This window comes from Lissotriton helveticus, chromosome 12 (genome assembly GCF_964261635.1).
Source record: "Lissotriton helveticus chromosome 12, aLisHel1.1, whole genome shotgun sequence".
In the NCBI taxonomy this organism is placed as follows: domain Eukaryota; kingdom Metazoa; phylum Chordata; class Amphibia; order Caudata; family Salamandridae; genus Lissotriton; species Lissotriton helveticus.
Window position 1 is genome coordinate 248,619,844 of NC_136073.1, and position 21,281 is coordinate 248,641,124.

Consider the following 21,281-nt stretch of genomic DNA (forward strand, 5'->3'; position numbering starts at 1 on the left):
GTGCCAGTTCTTTATGATTTGCTGCTCCTATCATGGAACATCCCATAATGTCATGCAAGGGCGTTTTAATTCTATTTTTGTATCCTGCAGGTTACCCAGAAGGGGCAAGGGCACCAGCAATCATTTTTTTAGGTTTAAAGCATTTTATTGCAAAAATATAAAACAAGACATACAACAGAAACTCAGCGTCACAAGGATGCCATTCAGGGACCCCACAGCACGAGCGCCATCAAAAATGCAAACTGTACATTCATAACAAGCGGCAGGGTCACAAGCTAGGCGCCAAAGCGGTGACGACTGACCCCAAAAACATCCCCCCCCTCAACAAAACTGCCCCCCTTGGAATCCCCCCCCCCCGGGTGGTGATGTGCCAGGTCAACGTCACATGCCCTCATTAACAGTGCAGTAGACCCGCCTCCTGTTGTACAGATAACCACTAGGGCGATTAAGATTACGGACCAGGCAGGGATGTCAAACGCAGGAGCCTGAGGTACCTGGGACAAGTAATCTCCTTGAACTCCGACTGCAACAGAGTGAGAAAGGGGTGCCACAGCTCCTCAAATTTATCTACCTCCCCCGCCACCGTAAGGGACAGCTTCTCCATACCCAGAACATGCCATAGCCTATGTAGCCAACCTGTAATGTCGGGAATGGTGGTGGTGCGCCAGAATATGAGTATGTTCTGTATCGCCGAGCCTAGAGCAATTGCGATCTGTCTACCTTTCTTGGATCTCAGGGGGTACATCAACCCGTTGGGCAGCCCCAATAGGACATAGGCCGGCAGGCGAGGCAGTTTGATGTCGAAACATTGGTCGATCTCATCTAGGATGTCTTTCCAGTAGGGGCCTAGCAACGGACAGTCCCATAAGATGTGTGTGAGGGTATCGGTCTGTCCGCATTCGCGCCAGCAGGTGTCGGGGAGACCATGATTCATGTCGTGTAGTCGCTGAGGTGTGTAGTACCAATATGTAGTTATTTTAGTGAAAGTCTCCGTGAGCCCGGTGTGGTACGCTGAGTGACGTGCGCGATAAGATATGTCGTCCCATTCCCTGTGGCTCAGTGCTCTCCCCAGTTCGCGTTCCCAGCGTTCCCTCCCCGGGTTATGGATGTGGAAGGCGGGGGGTTGCAAAAGCTTATAAAGGTCGGAGACGAGCTTGACATCCGAGGAGCGAGTCGCCAACCACATCTCATAAGGCGTAAGTTTCCGGTCTGCCAGTTCCCTCACCTGCGGCTGCAGTGCCCAGTGACGAACCTGGAAATATCGCATACGTTCAGTCTCAGGTAGGCGGTAATCCCGTCTGAGGTCCTGGAACGACACGATCCCGTCTGGGCCATACATGTGAAACAAAGCGCAGCACCTGGCTGCCTGCCAGTGTGCGAACGTGCCAGGCTCCATCCCAGGTTGGAAGTCAGGATTCCCGATCAACGGCGTAAGCGGCGACGGGAAGGTAGTAAGTTCCCGTGTGATGTTCACTGCGTCCCACACTCTAAGCGGGACCCGGGTGACCAAGGACGCGTAGAGGTTAGGGGGCCTGTGCGCTCTGCGCATGAAGGGTATCTCCTGCAAAGTCCTGCCGGCCACTGCCTGGTCTTGAAAAAGCCAGTGCCTGTCAGATTCCCACTTGCTCCATTCCACCAAGAACCGCAATTGCGCCGCCTGAAAGTACTTTTGGAGATCGGGGATACCAAGGCCGCCAGATTCCGGAGCCAGAGTAGACAAGGTTCTCTTAAGCCTGGGTTTGCGACCCTGCCAGACGAAGCGGGCTATATCTGCCTGCTCTTGACGGAGCCATCCCTTCGGTGGTTGAAGCGGTAGCGCCCGAAACAAGTACAGGACTTGTGGTAGAAGAGTCATCTTGACGGCGGCCACCCGACCCAGCAGCGACAACGTGCCTTTGCTCCAGCGGGACAACTCCTCTTTCATCTTACTGCTCAATGCCGTGTAGTTCGCCGCCACCATAGCGGGCAGGGAAGGCGCCAATAAGACACCTAAATAGGGGATTAGGTCTTTAGACCAGCTCATGGGGAAGCGCCCCTGTAAGTCGAGTCGCGTCGCGGTAGAAAGCGAGAGGTCCAGGGCCGACGATTTCCCCATGTTCATTTTAAAACCCGCTACCCTGGCGAAGGCATCCAACTCGGCGACGCAGGCTGGGAGTGCCTCTCTTGGGTTTTCAAGCAGAAGGATCACGTCATCCGCGTACAGGCTGATGGTGTGAACATAGCCTCCCATCCGGATGCCAGTCACTCTCGGGTTCTGTCTGACCCTCTGGGCGAACGGCTCCATATAAAGAGCAAAAAGAAGCGGGGACAGTGGGCACCCCTGCCTGGTCCCTCGTTCAATCTCAAAGCGGTCGGAGCTACACCCGTTGACCCGCACCACCGCGGTCGGGTGTTTGTAACAGTTAAAGACAAGCGTACGGAATTTCTCCCCAATCCCCACTTTGCGTAACACCCCTTCAAGGTAAGACCAGCGCACTCGGTCGAATGCCTTTTCTGCGTCCACAGACAATAGCATACGCTCCCCCGGGACGCGGGAGGCCTTCTCCAGGACATGCACCACCCTCTTAGTGTTGTCCACTGTTTGTCGACCGGGGATAAACCCCGCCTGGTCCGGGTCTACCAGTCCCGGTAGGTATTGCGCCAGGCGAGTCGCCAGGATCCCAGTATAAAGCTTGAGATCCACGTTCAGCAATGAGATCGGCCTGTAAGAGCCGCATTCCGTCCGATCCTTCCTAGGTTTGGGAATAACCGACACCGTCGCACTGAGCAAGTCCGGAGGGATAGCTCCTGGTTCCGCGAAGGTGTAAAAAGCAATCATTTTTTTAATGATGCGAAGGGCTTCAGAGAGAACAGCAGCCCCCAGTAATATTTTAAGAACAAATAATAAGTCCATACTGGAGCTGTATGCTCTTCATCTGGAGTACAAAGACCCCTTGTAGTTGGTTTTCATGGGTAAGTTTTGTGGTTTGGAAAATGTGAAAAAAGAGTTAAACACATGTTTATGGCTGTTTAAAAGATGCTATATTGAAATTATTTCATGACAATAAGTATTGTTAAACATTCCAATGTGTGTATTTATAAAATATGCTTTTGAATATAATCATTGGGGACTTTTTGACAAAGTCAATAGGTCAGCTTTATATATGTTGATGTGTTTACCTACTGATAAAGCCAATAGGTCAACCTATAAAATCTATATATTTAAAGAAACAGGTGTTGACGTTTGCACCCAACCTCACTCCTGAAGTGCTTAAAGTTTGGGCGTCTGCATGTCGGACACACAGTGATCGACATTTTACTCTATGTTAAATAAACAAAGGTTAAAGTGATGTTATAGTTAGAAATTGAAATTAATGCATATTTAAAAAAACTTTAAAATTCACTGAAAAAACAAAGGTCAAATCGAAGCTATAGTTAGGTGAAGATGTCAGTTAAACAGAATGAAAATTGATTTCTTGAAACTTACAGACAATGAAACAGTCATTAAAATAGAGTATTTCGAAATTGTTAAGACCAATTAAATCATAACACTTTAAAAAATATAAAACAATTCTCATAACACAGCAAGGAGTAAACATATGCGGACATGTGGAAAGGATATAACCAGTGCAAGCAACTCATTTCTCCTGGTCTAGAATTTGAGACCTTTAGCTTTAGTAATAAGCTCTGCCATGAATATAAACTTGCTTATAGCAAAAACAATGTAAATGGATGTGTTACCTCTCAAGATTCTCATTGCCTCCAGGTATCTCCAAAAGCCATAATACTTGCACAGTTGGCATATCCATTTTCCTCTAGGCTTTGCACATGATGAACAGATAAATAGCACATGGTATATAGTTTTGTTTGCTGATAGCGGATACACAGTGCATACAGTAAGTAATCTTCATTGTATTTGGCTAATTAAAACCGTTACCGTATACATTGTGAATAAAAGCAGCTCAATTTTGTAAAATCAGTCAATATGCCAAGACATTAGTAAAAACAGGTTTTTAAGTGTATAAAATATACTAAATAAAAAGTGGTGGAACCCACGGTAGCAGTCTCAATCTAGTTTGTTTTGGTTTGTGTTCTCCTTCATTCCAGGACAACGGAAGGGGCCATCTCTAATCAAGCTCTTTGCAGTTTATTTTCTACCAAAGTTAGACATTTTACCAGCTTGCAATTTAGCTGTGGGTCACCTGGATTAAAGCACGTTAGCACGGCTTGTCTCCGCGTACGGATGCCATATCCTCGGTTCCGTTGCTACACAGGCGGCAACTCATTGAAGTTTGCCCCCTCAGCCATCGTGGGAGATGCAGGATAGCTGGAAGTTTTCCCAGCCGATGTTTTAGAATTTTTTCTTTCGTGTTTCTTGGATATCCCAGGCTGAAATACGCCTTTGGGCTAAGTGTATTACAACCATTGATTGTCATCCAAGCTTGGCTTCTTCCTGCGAAGGCAACTTTGTCTTCTACTTGGGAAAGACACCCTATAGCCCTTCGCACCACTTTTTTGAAGACTGTGTGGGTGGTTGGAGTGTCCCAGAACTGAAGAGACCAGTAGTTGTCATGCTATATTTAAGAAATTTCTGGGGGGGATTTCCTGATTTTGTGGTAACAGTTTATATAAGCCCCCTGTCTTCCTACGTGTTGTTTGGTGAGACCAAACTCCAGTCTGATCTGAGCTGCAGAGGCACAAATTGGTATGTTGAACATAATTCTATAAACCCTGATAGCTGTGCAGTCCGGGGTTTTGGAGTCTCTTCCTCTCACGGCTTTACTTCTGTGTGAGATGGTGGGTAGAATTTTGGATTGTGCGACCTGGAGGAGAGGGAAGAGCATGGGTCTGTCCAATTTGATTTTAGCTGCCTCAGCATTGGTGCTAAGGCCATCCGTTTCCTTATGATTGTCTCGAGCTGACGGGCAAATTGACCACCATTATCAATAATTACGCCTAAGTATTTGTAGTTGGTCACACTCTGGATTCCGATGTTGCCCAGATGCCAGACGTGTTCTTTTCTTGCCCTTTTTTCTAGACATAGTTTTGTTTTTCTCAAAGTTTACTTATAGAGCGTTGTCTGCCACGTAACCCTGTAGTGTTTTGAGGAGGTGTTGCATGCCTACGTGTGTGTGGCTGACAAGAACCACATCATCAGCATATGCTGCCCATTCTTGGAGCGTGTGCATTGCATAATTACGGGGAATTGTTTTTGTGAGGGAGGCGGAATTGAACCAGGTCCCCTTGAGGTCCCTGACCACGAGCCGCCATTTTTCCTCTTCGGCGCGGTCTAGTGGTTGGATGAGGGGACATTCAAAACGGACTGCTGCATGAGCCTCACAGCCATAGTAACTCGAGCCCAGCCTGATACCACTTGCTGCTAAATACTCGTTGTTGTAATTTTTGTACGCTAAAGCCACTTGCTGCTCTTTATTTTTATCTGCTTCCCAATTTTATCTTTGCTGTTGTGGGAATTTTAATTACGGGGAATTGTTTTTGTGGAGGGAGGGGGAATTGAACCAGGTCCCCTTGAGCTCCATGACCACTAGCTGCCATTTTTCCTCTTCGGCGCGGTCTAGTGGTTGGATGAGGGGACATTCAAAACGGGCTGCTGCGTGAGCCTCACAGCCATAGTAACTCGAGCCCAGCCTGATACCACTTGCTGCTAAATACTCGTTGTTGTAATTTTTGTACGCTAAAGCCACTTGCTGCTCTTTATTTTTATCTGCTTCCCAATTTTATCTTTGCTGTTGTGGGAATTTTATTTACGGGGAATTGTTTTTGTGGAGCGAGGGGGAACCAGGTCCCCTTGAGCTCCATGACCACTAGCTGCCATTTTTCCTCTTCGGCGCGGTCTAGTGGTTTGATGAGGGCACCTTTGAAACGGGCTGCTGCGCTAGCGCAGCGGGCGCGCCGAAGGCGTGCCAAAGGCAAGCCCGTCTGCGCCCGTCAGCGACCCGGAAGGGCCCAGGGCCAGCCATGCTGCCAGTTTTGCCGGGGAGCCACCAAAGGTAATCACCTGTGATAGGGACCATTTGGTATCACTTAATAAGGACTCTGCATGCAGACCCCACTTGGTTAATCTAGGTATAATGGGCCTGAGAAGTGCGTATACTGTAGCTGGTCAGTTCGACCTCAGTCAAAAGAGCAGAAAGCTAAACAGGCTATGCCTGCCCTGGTTAGGGAAGAAGAGGTCCCAGACATATTTTGGAAGGTCTCTCTATTGAATGTCCGGTCCCTGAAGAAACATGAATTTGAAGTCTATGACTTCTTAAGCGATTCATCACCTGACTTGTTGTTTCTGACTGAAACTTGGTTAACGGAGGCCTCCAATCCCACTATCCCAACGCGATTCCGCAGGGTTACCAGATTTTGAGGAAGGACCGTCCCGAAGGGAGAGGCGGGGGGCTTGCTATTATATATAAGAGCTCCTTTACGTGAATTCCTTTAGTGGATCTGGAGATAGAGGGGGCAGAAAGTTTGGCCTTTCTTTTAACTTTTTCAGCTCAGCAATCCATGGCAGGAGTAGTAATTTATCTCCCCCCTGGTCCGGCAAAGGATTTCTTGGACTCGATTAGTAACTCTATTTCTCCCATCGCAGCTAAATATAGCCACTGTATGGTTTTGGGCGATTTTAATATACACATGGATAAATCTTTGGAGCATGACCCTATTAGACTTTATGAATCTTTGAAAATCCTTAACTTGACCCCGTTTGTATGTGGTGTTATGCATGATAAAGGCCATATACTGGATCCGGTTTTTTCTTCTAATCAGATTCATGTGGATATCCCCTTGGTCCGAACCTGGTCCAATCATTATTTGATCAATTAAAAAATTTGTAGAGTTGCCATAAGGACTCAATCCTTAGATATAGCCAAGTTAAATCATTGTTCGAGATCATTTCATCTGATGTCACCTGAAGCCATTCAGTTGGCGTTGCAACAATGGCCGATTCTCTTAAGCAGTATCTTGGAACAGGATGTAAGGGCTTTAGAGGACTGGCTTCAGCAACAAGCCACTGAATTAGCCCCCCACGTGTGTGAGACCTGCTAAATCTACTCGAATGTCAGCCCCTTGGTTTTCTGAGGCTCTTAGGGACAGTAAAAGAGCCTGTAAACATTATGAAAGAGAGTGGTGAGAAATTATAATTCTTCAGACAAACTGATTTACAAACAGGCATTGAATAATTATTATAAGAGTATACGCGAGGCAAAGAAGCTTTTTCTCTCTACAAAAATAGATATGGCATCTAATAAGAGTAAAACACTTTTTAACGTTGTAAAAAGTTTTTCCTCCCCTGCTTCTATAAGTCAACCGTTTGTCCCCACAAGCGATTGGACAAATCGAATGGCCCTCTTTTTCTATGTAAGTAATTAAGTAAGTAAGTACATTTTATTATGTGTAGTTAATTAAAACCAGTACATTCGCTACATTTAAAACAATTTCTTAAAATATGATAAAAGAATGTAGTCTGTATAATCGTCTTTATCAAAAACCATGCTGTGAGAGACCGAGGGTGGTTGTCGAGCAGTATTCCCTGAGCCGGGGCGGGTTAGGCTTTTGTGGCCCAAAGATAATCCATTAGGTGCAAGAGCCAAAAGTTGCTGCCAGTTGTAGGTTTTGCAGTCTTTGCTCTATCGTAGTCAGAAACTTGACGTATCTACAGTTCAGTTTTGTATTTACAGGGTTCAAGCATGCAAGCACAGCCTGCCTTCGCGTGCTGGTCCCCATCTGTCTTGAACTGGTCCCTTAATAACTGTCGGCGGACTTGTCGGAGCTCTTCACAGAGACAGGTCATGTGGAGTATGTCTCCGGTTGCTAGATTGCAGAGCGGACAGACTTCATGGCCATTGCTCCTGAGCCATGGTGGTTGATGCTCTCTGCTGGGCAGGATCTCTAATCTATATTTCAAAAACTTCAGTTTTGTGATTTTTGGATAGCCCTGGCTGAAGTAAGGTTGTGGTGTCAGGGATTTATACGTGTTTAATGTCATCCACGCATGGTTTCCTTTTGCAAAAGCGGCCTTGTCCTCTATTAGAGAAAGAGTTTTTACGTTTTTCCAAACCACTTTTTTAAAAGGGTTGTGCCCCAGTTGCATGTCCCAAAGTGCGGTTGCCTTGACAGCCCCCAAAGCTGCCTTCAAGTAGGAGCGTGCCTGAGATTCATCCCTGCTTTGTATGTCTTGCCACAGCATCGCATTTAAGGTGTCTTTGAAGGCTGAGCGGAGTTTGTGGCAGCAGATAATGAAAGCTCCTTGTCTTGCAAGGTCTTGTTTTTTTAGGCCAAACTCAAGCCTTATTTGGGCAGGCGAGGTGTAAGACGGAAGTGAGAACAGAGTTCTGTATGCTTTTACCTGGATGCTATCTAGGTTCCTGGAGTCTCTTCCTCGTAGTGCCTCGCTGCCGTAGAAAATTGAGGGGAGCAATTTAGCCTGGATGACTTTTAAATATGGTGTTAGGGTCGGCCCCGATAGTTGGTTTGCTAAATTGTTCAGTGTGATCGCGATCGAGGCCCCTCTTCTTTTGGTTTCCTCCATCTGCCGGACGAATGAGCCTTCGGTGTCAAGGATAAGTCCCAAGTATTTATATTCGCGTGAAGACTCTATTTTTGGGCTGCCCAGAGTCCAGGGCTTCTGGTGTTTGTTCCTGGTATTGATCGACATCGTACGCGTTTTACTTAGATTGATTTTTAGGTTGTTTTCCGTTGCGTAACTGTGCATTTCGATCAGCAAATTCTGGAGGCCAATATGTGTGTGGCTAAGAAGTACCACGTTATCCGCGTATAATAGATTACTTAGGGTTTTTCCTCCCAGCCTCGGAGAGTGGGAGTTGCATGTGTTGAGTCGGCCTGATAAATCTGCCATAAACAGATTGAACAAAGTCGGGGCCAACACGCACCCTTGTTTTAGCCCTTTGGTCATACAAACTTTGGAAGACAGATGGGTCCCGCTTCCCAGCTTCACCTGCACCCAGGTATCATAGTGAAGTAACTTCAGCATATTAAGAAGCGATTGAGATATTCCCCATTGTGCAAGTTTCTGCCACAGCATGCCTCTCTCGATGTTATCAAAGGCTGCGGTGAAATCGATGTAGCACAAGTGCAGCGGCAGTTTTTTTGTTTTAGCTCCGTCAATAATCAGCGAGATTGCCAGGATGTTAGTTGTTGTTCCGTTTTTTTTCCGGAAACCCGTCTGGTTCCATGGTATAATCTGCTTTGAGTCCGCCCATGTCACAATCTCTTCTAAGATTATTCCAGCGAAGTATTTCGCCTCGTTGTCAACGAGGGCTATTAAGCGGTAGTTATCGGGGGCCGTTTTGTCTCCCTTTTTGTGTATGGGGACAATCGTCGACCCTCTCCAAGAGTCTGGGATTCTGTTTAGGAGTCTGACTTCTGTGAATAAAGGTTGTAGTATGGTTGCCCATTCTGTGTCTTTCTCCTTGAACAGGGCTGGCGGGATGCCATTAGGACCTGGAGCGCCTTCTTTCCTGCCCTTACTAATCTGTTTTTTTACTAGGACTATTTGCTGGGCTACTGATGGTGCCAGAGTAACACTGGGTCGGAGTTGATCTCCCAAGTTTGTCGGCGTTGACATGATCGTTGCGAGTGCTTGCTCTGCGTTGGTACTTCTTTGTACCCCTGTCTGTCCCAAGGGATCGTTGAAGTGACTGCCGAGGTAGTTAATCCACTGATCTTCCCCAATGTGTGAACCGAGGTCCTTGTGATCTGGGCATAGGATCTTATTTACTGATTGCCAAAAACGGGCACTATTGTTGCTTTTGGAGTCATATAAGAGTTTTGCCCAGCCTTCGTTTTCTGCGTCTTTTTTTATTTCCCATTTTGTGTGTTTGAGCTCAGCCCTTTGTTTTTTTCAGTGTGACGCGGAGTTGTTCATTTTGGGGCGCTGCTCTTAACCTCCGTAAGGATAGATTTACAGCTCTTTTTTGTGAGCGTAGTTTTGTTCTTTGACCCTTCTTTAGGCTGGTTCCGCTGTGCTCTGTTTTATGGTTGCCTTTAGGAGCTGTCTTTCTTGCCAGTTTGTTTACCAGTGAGTCTGTGTATTGCTCCCAGTGGGAAATGAGCGCAGCTGCATCTGATGTGTGTGTATTGTACAGTTGGAGGGCAGTTTCAGCCAAGGTCCTTGTGTTAGTTGGCGAACATTTGATTTTCCTTAGATTGAATGTATAAATCTCCCCCAGTATGTTGTCTGGCCTAATTACCATTTGCGTCCTTGCTGTCAGCTGGCTTTCCTGAGGGCGGTGGTCACTTTCCCCCTGATCCCCCATTCTGAATTCCCGGATGTATGGAAATAGTGCCAGACTGGCGAAAGTGTAGTCCAAAATGGAACTGGCCCTGTGAGAGTAGAAAGAAGCTACTGGGGGAGGGGAGTCAGTCAGAAATCTGCTGTTTAGTGCCCGGAGATTTTGATGTTCTAAGTCTTGTATAAGAGCATTATTTTGGCCCTTTCTCCGGTTTGGAGGGGAGCTTTGTGCTGGTATACTGTAGATTTTATTAAGAGCCAGAGCTTCGTCATCTAGGGACGAGCCAAGTAAGTTTTGATTGAAGTCCCCTGACAGGAAGAGGAGTGGTTTCTCCAATTGGGTGGCGTGCTCCGCCAGTTGGTTCAAGATGATCCTTGAGTCTTTGGCTCTGTTTTTGGGTTGAACATATATATTGACAAAGCAGACTTCTTCCTCTTTGGTGCCCAGCTGTAACTTGATCTTTACGGATAAGGTTGAGGATGCTGATGGGGCCAGATGGGCCGCCGAGGGTATTGATGTGGTGGATACATATGTCGCCAAACCTCCTGACCGATGTCCAAATTTGTTGGTTTTGGCCGCCGCTGTTGAGAAGCAAGTGAAACCCGGGATGTGTTTTGTGCTCGAGAGCCAGGTTTCCTGCAGCATTACAATATCAAATTGTGAGATATACTTTATGAAGTCCGGGTCATCCATTTTAGAGGTTAGGCCATTTATGTTCCAAGAACAGATGCCAAAGACTGACACCCTTCCTCTGGTGTCTTCTCCCAGTTGGTGAAGGCGTCATACCTCTTCGGGGCATGTGAAAATCGTTCGGGACAATGTTCCTCTCACTAGTGCTCTTTTTCTATGAGAAAATTAAATTGATTCAGGATTCATTTGAAATTCAACCACTGGAGTGGAAGGGTGTTGAGGTCCCTCATTTAGATGCTTGTTCTAGCACCAGGGCTTCCCTGAGGGAATTCCCTGAGATTACCTTAGAGCAATCTTTGACATTTATGAAAGCTTTGAAGTCTGGCTCGCCCACGGACCCTTGTCCAGCAAAGATCCTATCCTCATTAGCAGATGTGATTAATCTATGCGTGAATACCATTTCGAATACGGCTCCACGGGAAGGGCTGATGTCACACAGGTGGAAACATGCAAACATTCTTCCTTTATTGAAGAAACCTACTGCTGATCCTGAGGTATCATGTAATTATAGACCTATGTCGCTTCTGCCTTTTTTCTCGAAGGTTCTAGAAAAATTTGTCAATAAGGTCCTCACAAATTTTGTGGACACCAATGACTTGTCGCACTCTAGCCAATCGGGCTTTCGAGCCAACTTTAGTACCGAGACGGCTTTACTGGAAGTTGGAGAAACTATCAAAGCCGCATTGGATAGAGGAGGCAGCGCCGTCCTAGTGCTGCTGGACCTCTCTGCGGCTTTCGACCCTGTGCCCCATACCAGACTATTGGAAAGACTCAGGGATAGCGGTATTGGTGGCACAGTGTTGAGCTGGTTTGCATCTTTTTTGGCTAATCGCTCTCAAACCATCTGGGCTCTTCCCTACTAGGCGGTAGTTCCCCCTCTCAATGTGGGGGTGCCTCAGGGCTCTATTTTTAGCCCAACACTTTTTAATTTGTACATGGCTCCCCTGGCCCCTCTCGCTGAGAGTCTGGGTGCTAAGATAGTGTCATACGCTGATGACACTCAGCTGTTGTTTACCTGTGAGAAGGGAGCTGAGTTTGATGGCAACTTAATTAATACTTGTCTTTCTAAAGTCTTCTCTTGGTTAGGTCGCAATCATTTAAAAAGCAACCCCGAGAAGTCCGAGATTATTTTCTTTGGACCTCAGCCACCGGATATCTGGCAGAAATGGTGGCCCCAGGATATGTCCCCTCCTGTATTGACTGTCTCTACAGTGAAAAATCTGGGAGCCAATTTGGATTCTACCCTTTCTATGAAGGCTCAAGTACACTCAGTAGCCGGGGTTTGCTTTGGGCTGTTGAAAATGTTGCGAAATTTTCTCCCATTGTTTTCCATCCCATACAGGAAGACAGTGGTTCAGGCGCTGATAATGTCCAGATTGGACTATGTTAATTTCTTGTACCTCGGTCTGCCTTAATATCTTTTGAGCCGACTACAAGTGATTCAGAATTCAGCAGCCAGGGCCATTTTCCTGTTGGGCCCCAGAATGCAGTCCTCTCAGCTGTTGTTTTCCCTTCATTGGCTTCCAGTCCAGAAGAGAATTCAGTTTAAAGCTTTGGTTTTGTTTTTTACAGCTTTTCATACGATTGGTGCTCCTTATCTCAGGGAAAGATTTCAGCCTTATTTTCCTCAGCGCTCCCTGAGATCCTCATCTCAACTTTTGATCGTTACTCCTAGAGTGTTTCGGGCCCGCATAGGGTGGAGATCCTTTCACGCAGTCACCTCTCCGCTGTGGAATAGTCTCCCTCTCACGATCAGACAGAGTCCTGACCTTCTTACATTTAGGAAAGGATTAAAAACTTGGATCTTTCAGCTGTGAGCTGTTGGCAGTCTCTGGTTGTGTTTGTGTTACTGATATTCTGATGTTTTTTAGCGCCAGGACACTCCAGGGAGTAGCCGTGCGCTTTATAAATATGTGTTAACATAACATAACATAACATGAATATAGAGTATGCTTCATGTCCGCCATATAAGGATTGAACAGGCTTGGGGGAAGTACGCATCCTTGTTTAAGCCCTTTAGTAGTGGGGATGCGCCTTGAAAGATGTGTGCCGTCGCCCAGTTTTACCTGCACACAGGTATCTGTATGGTGATGTACTAGCATGTCCAGGAGAGCGTGGGGGATTTTCCAGCTTGTTAGTTTGATCCAGAGCCTTGCTCGATCTATGTTAGCAAATGCTTCCCTAAAGTCTATGAAGCAGACATGGAGTGCCTATTTTGTTGACTTTGCCATGTCCATGGTCATTCTCTGTAGCCCAATCCTGAAGCTCAATTAACAGAGTGCCTGCAAAGTGTTTTGCCTCAATGTCGAGCAGGGCAATGAGGGGGTCATTTTTTGGAGAGGTTTTATCACCTGTTTTGTGAATTGGAGAAATGACAGAGCCCTTCCAGGAGGCTGTGAGTTGCCCCAGCTGTCTGATTTCACAAAAGAGAGAATCTAGATTATTTGCCAAAATGTCTGTGTCTTGTTGGAAGAGAGCTGGTGGAATCCCATTAGGTCCTGGTGCTCCCTCTCTCTAGGAGATTTGATGTTTAAATATGGCCATGTGAGAAGCCCGGTCTACTTCCTGATATTTTACTTTAGTTTCAGGGGTATGATTGCTCTGTAGGCCTTCGATTGTGTTTAAACTTATCGTTGATTTTAGGAAGTGTATCCAAGTCTCCTCAGAGATGTGTGATGTCACTCCTGCATGTAGTGGGTGCATTACTTCATTCACCGTAGCCCAAAAGCATGTGCTGCTTTTGGCTTTAGAGTCATAAATGAGTTTAGCTCAGAACTCATCTTCTCTAGATCTCCTAATGCCCCTTTTTTAGTTTTTTAAGCACAGTTCTTTGTTGCCGCAATGAAGAGTTGAGGGCTAGATCTCCAGGTTTGTGCCTCCGTAGTCTGAGCTTTTTGTTCATTGATTTTTTCACTGCTTTTAGTTGGTTTAGCTGTGTGCTGGGCACCCATCCTACTTCCCTTATGTTGTGGGGCTGTCTGTATTTGATTATTGAAGAAAATGTGCTTGATAGCTTGATGGTGAAAGTTTCCCATTTACTGACAGGGTTGTTATCAAGCCCATGTTGGTTCTGTAGCAGGTCCTTTGCAGCCTGTAGCACCTCCCCTGTATTTGCTAGCAAGGATTTATTACTATTAATATTAATTGTATTGCCAGAGTGGGATCCACTGGTGCCTTTTCCAATGCTGGTTCAATTGCCTGAAGGAGTATCTCCTGTGGTTGATGATCAATGTCGCCCCCCCCCACCCCCTTTGTCTCCAAGGTGGAATTTAACCACGGTGTGGAAAAATGGAAGGGAGACCAGTGTGTAATCTAATGTAGAGAATGCAGTATCAGAGTAGCATGAAGCTGCTGGTGGAGAATCTTTTGGGAATCTGCCGTTTAATACACTAAAGTTAATATGCTCTAGGTCTTCTAGTAGGCGCCTGGACGTGTTGCTCACGCTGCTGTGCAGGCCTCTTTTTTGTTCTGGAATGTTCCAAAGCAAAGACTGAGCCAACACCTCCTCATCGGACAAGCTGTTGTAAATTTAGGTCGCCTTAGAGAATGAGGTTTGGCCTGTTCAAGGCTAAAAGGTCAGGGCTAGGTTATGAGTTGGCCACCGTCACTATGACTGGGTTCATGTTGTTTTTCTGTGGCAATATTGGAGCTGTGTTGTCTATGGCTTTGTTGGTTGTGGCCGCTGCCAGGTGACTGTTTGGGCTTCTCTCCGGTTGCTAGACTTGCACATTTGTTGACTCACTCGCTGAAATTCTTATTGTTCTAAGAGATTTATCCGGCTTCCCCTGTGGATGATTTGAGCCTGCTCCTTTGGTGCCTGCTGTAGGACTTTTCACTTTTGTATTTAACATCCCCTGTGTGATCGCCTCAATGTGATCACTGTTGGTTGGATCAGACTCCTGGCTGATGGATTCTACTTTGTCTGGTATTTGAGGAGTTAAACTTGATTTGGTTTTCACCATGTTCTGCTGTTTTGGGCAGAAGAGGGGATATACTGCAGCCTGACTGGCATTGGGTCTTTTGTTGAGACCTTTCCTCCTGATTCGACGCCTTTGTTTAGCATTGTGGACAGGGACCTTTTGGGATTGCTGGACTGTAAGTTCAGTGGTGGGGGCTTCCCCAGATGAACTGCCAATGATTTCAGTATGTGGGACTTTATCCGTGGCTTGCGCCAGTCTTTACCTCTTAGAAGGTGGTGCTTTCAAGCTCAAAGCCTGCTTACTGTCTGCAGACTTCTTTTTGAAGTTGTTAAGTAGATTGGACAGCTTTAAGGGAAGGGAGGATAGTGGAAGCTGCAAATTAGGATTGCCTCTGGTTGGGCCTGGGTTATTAGTCAGTTTAGGTTTAATTGATCCTTCCTATGTATAGGGCCAAGGTATTGAGGAGAGTCAGTTGTATGTCCATCTTGTCGGACTGATACATGAGCATTGCGTAGTATTTAGCAGGGAGTGCCACACATTGGCGGTTTGTGGCAAGACCGGACTACTTCGCGGGGTACTGCTACTAGGGGCCACAGCTGAGATCACTTTGTCGAGTTGGGTTGTGTTGGTTTGAGGAGATCTTTGTGAGGGCCCAAGTGGGGAGTCCAATGAGTAAGATGCGGCCAGGTCGGCCCACTCCTGGCTGCCCAGGTATGAAAGAACTTCCTGATTCTAGGCTGTGCAGGTGGGGTTCAGCATGATGGGGCGGCCGGCTGGCCTGAGTTGGTGCCTGCTTCTGGTTGGCTCCTGCAGATGAGGATGTCTGCAGATTGATATCTAGCTGCAAGGGAGGAAATATAGAAGGAGATAAAGGGGAGGCTGAGGTATGTGGGCACCTCCCATCTATAGGCCCCCGTGCTTTGCAGTTCATGAAATGCTTGAAGATCTCCTCCGCCTGACCTTCCACTGCTTGGGGTAATATTACGGATAGCGTAGGCTGAGCTAGTGTATGAGTAGATTTAATGGGATCCTGAAGACCACATACTCCACAGCTGGAAGAAAATATAGTGGAGCCTGGATATTTAAGGAAGAAGAATTTTGAGTACATTTTTAGGTTGTGAGAGGTGAGTAGAGAGGCTCTTCCCTTGGGCCTCCTTCTCGCTGGTACCCTCTTGAGGGGTGCCCTGTGTCGCTGAGCTGGGAAAGACTAGCTTCACGGATGGCTGCATTTGGTCACGTTTGTTCGTTTGGGCCTTCATCCTGCGTTTGGTGCCCCTTGGATTGGAAGGAAGTGACTCCCTTGTCCTCATTGTGCTAGACTAGCCTTGCACCCTGATTATGGAGAGTTGGTTCCAGTCAGTCCAGACAGAGTGCACTTTGGGGTTCCCTTTTCCCTTCTGGGGGCACAAGCAGGCCGGAGACTTGGAGACTCCAATCAGGTGTCTATTCTTAGGCTCTGGATGCGGTTCAGCTGTTAATCCTGGATTTCCCTGGGCTTCTGTTGTTGCCTTTTCACCTTATCCTGGTCTTGGACAATCTCCTCTCCATCGCACAGCCCCCTCACCGCCCTGTCCTTGGTGCAGAATAGCTAGACGTGAGTTATCTTTTCTGTGGCCTTTTGCTGCTGCTGTCCTAGCAAGGCCTATGGCGTGGAGTAGTGCTAATATTGCAAGGTGAGTGCGGCTCCTAGATGCCTGCAAACCTCACCCAGCTTAGCAGAGCTGTTTCCGCAGGCTCCCCGGGCAATAGTGCAAGGTGATTTGGGCTCCTGGATGCCTGCAAACTGCCCCCAGCCTAGTAGAGCTGTTTTCGCAGGCTTCTCTCGTCTCCTCCTGGACCACTCCACTCCCCTCAGCATCTTCTTCTGATCCCGATCTAGGCTCTGCGCTCACGATTGTGCTCACCGTCACAGTGCACACAGATGAAGGAACAACACTCCTATTATAGCTTTAAGGTGGCGTGAATGACCCCATATTCTAGTGTATCGTTGGAAAATTTTTGATATCAAGTTTTTGCTAATTGTTGGAGTGAGAGGTCAAGAAAAGATTCATAAGAGCCTTATGAAGTACCGAAAATAATTACAACCCAATAGAGCTATACTTACGAATAGCCCTAATACCCAATACCAATAATCCGTCAGTTGGCAGTGTAGAAGGTTCAATCATTTATTAAACAAACAAAACTCTGCCAGAGGAGCCTCTCGCGACCTAACCCTTCGAGGTCCGCCGAGAAGACTGTTGGCACATTATCAACAGATCACATATATACTGTAACATTTCGAAACCGTTACATAAGAAGGAAAAATACAAGTTGGTACAGGTTGGTGCAAAGGAAAGACCATATATGGAACACAAAGCGGTCTCAGCTTAGTCCGGCTCGTTATAGCAAGGTCGAGGAGGGTGACTCCCTTCTGCCAGAGTTAGGAGTGTCCGCACAGCACCTCCTGGAATGAGCTTATCCATTCTACCCCCACCTACAAACTTGACAGGCCTAACGTGCAGAAGCAACAGTTAGCTACATATGTCAGCCTATTTCTTGAGGGAAAGACTTTTCTAAATGCAATGGTAGGTTTCCACTACTGACGCAAGCAGACTAGGCCACAAAATGGCGCTGGTCGAGTTACTTTATATTGTTCGCACTAATACAAATAATCGAAACAAGGCATACATTAATCCCTCACCTCGTACATGTGTGAGGTTACTAATACTTAATTACCTACACTAAAGTAATAGATGCTTCACGCTAATTTCTAATTGAATCACTACGTTTACTAGGCCTAATCCAGATTTTAGTTCCTCAAACCCTCCTTTTAGCGTGATGTAGCTAACTAAAAAAATTGCTCATCCTGGAAGACGTCATCATCAATGGCCATCAGCCTACTGATCTCCTGCTGGAGCATCTGAGATTTAGAAGGTTCGGGAGAAGGGACAATCATAGCAGTCAATTTGGTAGCACAATAAGAGCAACAGGCTGGACCACATTGCATGCAAAGGCAGCAAGTAAAGAGGATACCAGCTGCTCCGGCAACTATCATCAATAACTTCCAACCCCAGGTAGACAGAAGCCCCCACAACCAGCTGGACAGTGACCAGGACCCATTGTCAGTGTGCCTTTCAGCAGCAATACGGTGCAACTTCTGGATAGCTAAGTGGACCGTAGTGGCGGAGTCTGGAATGTAAACACAACAGGAGCTGCCGATCACCTGGCATGCTCCTCCTCGATCGGCCAAGAGGACGTCAAGACCATCCAGTTCTGAAGAGAAACGAGCCTTGTTGCCTGAAGCTCTTCAGTTATATTGGTCATAATCTCAGTAGTGATATTTATGACATTTTCCACTATTCTGGACAATCGCCTTATCTCCCTTCTATTGAATATCGGTCCCCAGAATGGGACCAAACCCTTAGTGAAATCTGTAAATTGTTGCAGGGAGGTGTCAGTCTGGTCAACTTCAGTCATCCCGAGCTGTCTTCGCTGCCTATGGGAAAACCCCTTCGGGCTATGGAGTTGATGTGTTTTATGGTAATCAGACGGTGCTATATATACAGGAGGGTATAGAAAGGACAGATAACATTGACCTGCCCACCCTCGCGGCAACCAGGTATAGGCATTTTCTCCACATACAAAATACACATTCGGGGGGCGTTAGCAATGGCGGGCTACTGCAAATCTTGCTATTCCCAACCTGCACATGCCCAATCCCCTGCACGCAAAAGAGTGAGGAAGCGTTCAAGATAGGGATGGGCAAGACACGATCACTAGTAACATTTCTGGTGATAAACTGCTGGAAATACTGAGAATGGTTAAAATTAGAAAAATCGTAAAGTTCATCCTTCCACCAAGTACTGTTCTCACTTTCTGTATATAGGTTCATACGTGCCTTTGGATCCAGTGACCCCTCCCCCCCATTTCCTGCCGGATCAAACCCTTGATGCGTTTCAATATAAGCCAAAATCATATTATAATCCTTCTCTGAGTATTGCTTTGGGTTTTCCACATAATGGTTATACATAGCTGAAAACAGTTGGAACCATGCCTCGCAACTACCTAAATATGATAAGGGCAGAGAGAGGAACAAATCATGCTTATGCATGACTGATGGCAAAAGTCCACAAACCCAACAATCAGTTAGGTTGGTGGTACTATGGGTTTGATGAAGCATTTCTACAAATACATTTTTAGCGTAAGTCTGACAATGTCTTTCCTTATGTGGGGCTAAGGTAAACATCAAATGTTCTGGTGGGGCAACAGTAGTGGGTATCATCGCCTGCATCGGGTGCTTATACTCTAAATATACGAATATACTCATAAAAATGGCTAATATAATGGCTATTACTAACACAAATGCTATTTTCACACGCATGGTCCAAGTAGAAAACATTGGCTCATAAAATGGCAAGAATCGTGGTGCAAAAGGGCGTTCTTCTTCAGGTACAACACGACCAAAAGGGTACATCCCTAACTAAAAGTCCAAAGCTAAACTCAGGCAAAGCAGTCCGTCCTGCCAGAGGGTTCTTCTTCCTGTGTCCGTCTAGAGTCTCACAGGTAGACTCCTATCGTTCATCTCAAGAAAACAAAACAGTGTTGTTGTAGAGATCCGATGTACAACCTGGCCTTTTACATGTGATAGTCTTTCTTTCTGAACAGAGCACAATACCAAAGTTCCAGCTCTCAACGAGTTCAGTCCAGTGTCTCGCTCAGTACCTCAGCCGTAAATCTAGCAAACCCTGCTTATTCGAGTCTTTCCTTATCTCCTAACGGTGAGGTCTGAGGTACCGTGATGTTTTCTTGGCCGCAGGTTGTATCGCACATGACCCGGAGCTTCCTGATCAGAAAATAGCACTGGGGAAGGTACGTTTCCTTCATCAGAGCCCTTGCTTACTAAAATATCAGTGACAGGATGAGGGGCAATTGGGGATTCAACTGGAGCCGTTTCGCCCAATCCCGTCACTCCTTCTTCTTGCCTTGGCTCTATTTCGCAGGTGTCGGAAAAAGGAACACATGCAGGGGCTCTTTCACTTTCTTGGGTCAAGATTCCATCCGGGTGCTGCTGATTATAAGGAAGCGGGAGTGGCAACAGTTTAAGGTGGGAGACGTGGATCCAGTGCTTCTTCCCGTCCACCTTAACAGCTGTCTGCGTGGCGAGGAGGATTTGGAATGGCTTCGACCACCTCGGAGCCAAACTGGTGTCTCGTTCGTACTTCTTAACTAGCACCCACTGGCCGGGTTCCAATCGATGTCCGGGACCCTCTGGCAGGGGCTGCACTACAGATGCTACCTGCGGATGAATAGAACGAAGGTCTTTAGTCAAGGTATACAGATAATTAATCATCATAGGATATTCAACATCAGTAAAGGACTGTGGTCTAGGCACTCCCCATATATTAGCAGGCCACCCAAAGATCACCTCATAAGGAGAGAGACCAGAACGGGAGTGAGGGGTAACTCGTAATGATAGAAGGGCCAGTGGTAAGGTGTCAGGCCATTTTAAACCAGTACTCTCTTGGATCTTAGCCATTTTTAACTTCAGTATCCCATTATACTTTTCCACTAGTCCTGCTGATTGTGGGTGTCGAGCTGCGTGAAATTTCTGTCGTATCTGTAGTCCATTACAAATATGTTTGACAAGAGCCCCATGGAAGTGCCCCCCGTTGTCAGAACAAATCAAACGGGGCACTCCATATCTTGGGATAAACTCCTTGATAAGAGCTTTTGCTGTAGCCAACGCGGTGTTATCTTTAGTTGGATAAGACTCTACCCATTTGCTAAAAGCACACATCACTACCAAAACATACTTTAAGTTGTTGACGCGCTCCATATGGATTTAGTACATTTGAAGCACTTCAAACGGCAAAGTCGGAGGTGCAAAATTCCCACTCAACACTCTTTCCCCTTTTCCTGGATTATGTTGTAAACAAATCATACAGTATTGAACCAAATGGACAGCCGTCCTTTGAATGTTGGCATTATTCCATACCGGGTCCAACAGGGCACAGATACCTTTTGCTCCAATATGAGCGGGACAGTGGGCCATAGTTACAACTGCTTGTACCAAAGCATTGGGCAGCAACCATCTTTGTTTTTCTGTTAAATCAACCCAACAGTTATTTTCATCCAACCTTCCCACTTCCTGCTCCCACCGTGTCAATTCAGCTGGAGTAGCTTCCTTCTGTATTTCTATCACACTTTCCATAGTATTATTAAACAAATCAGATTCCTCCACCCATCTTGCTGAGGTTGTTACATAAATAGTTGATAACATGGACTGAGCCGTCTGCTTAGCAGTCTGATCAGCAAAGGCATTCCCCTCGCCCACATCATCCACCACCGCCTTATGGGTGCTGCATTTGATTATGGCTAGTTTCTTGGGCAAGGTGAGGGCAGCAAGTAATTGTAATACCAAAGGACCATTCTGTATTTTCTGACCATGGGA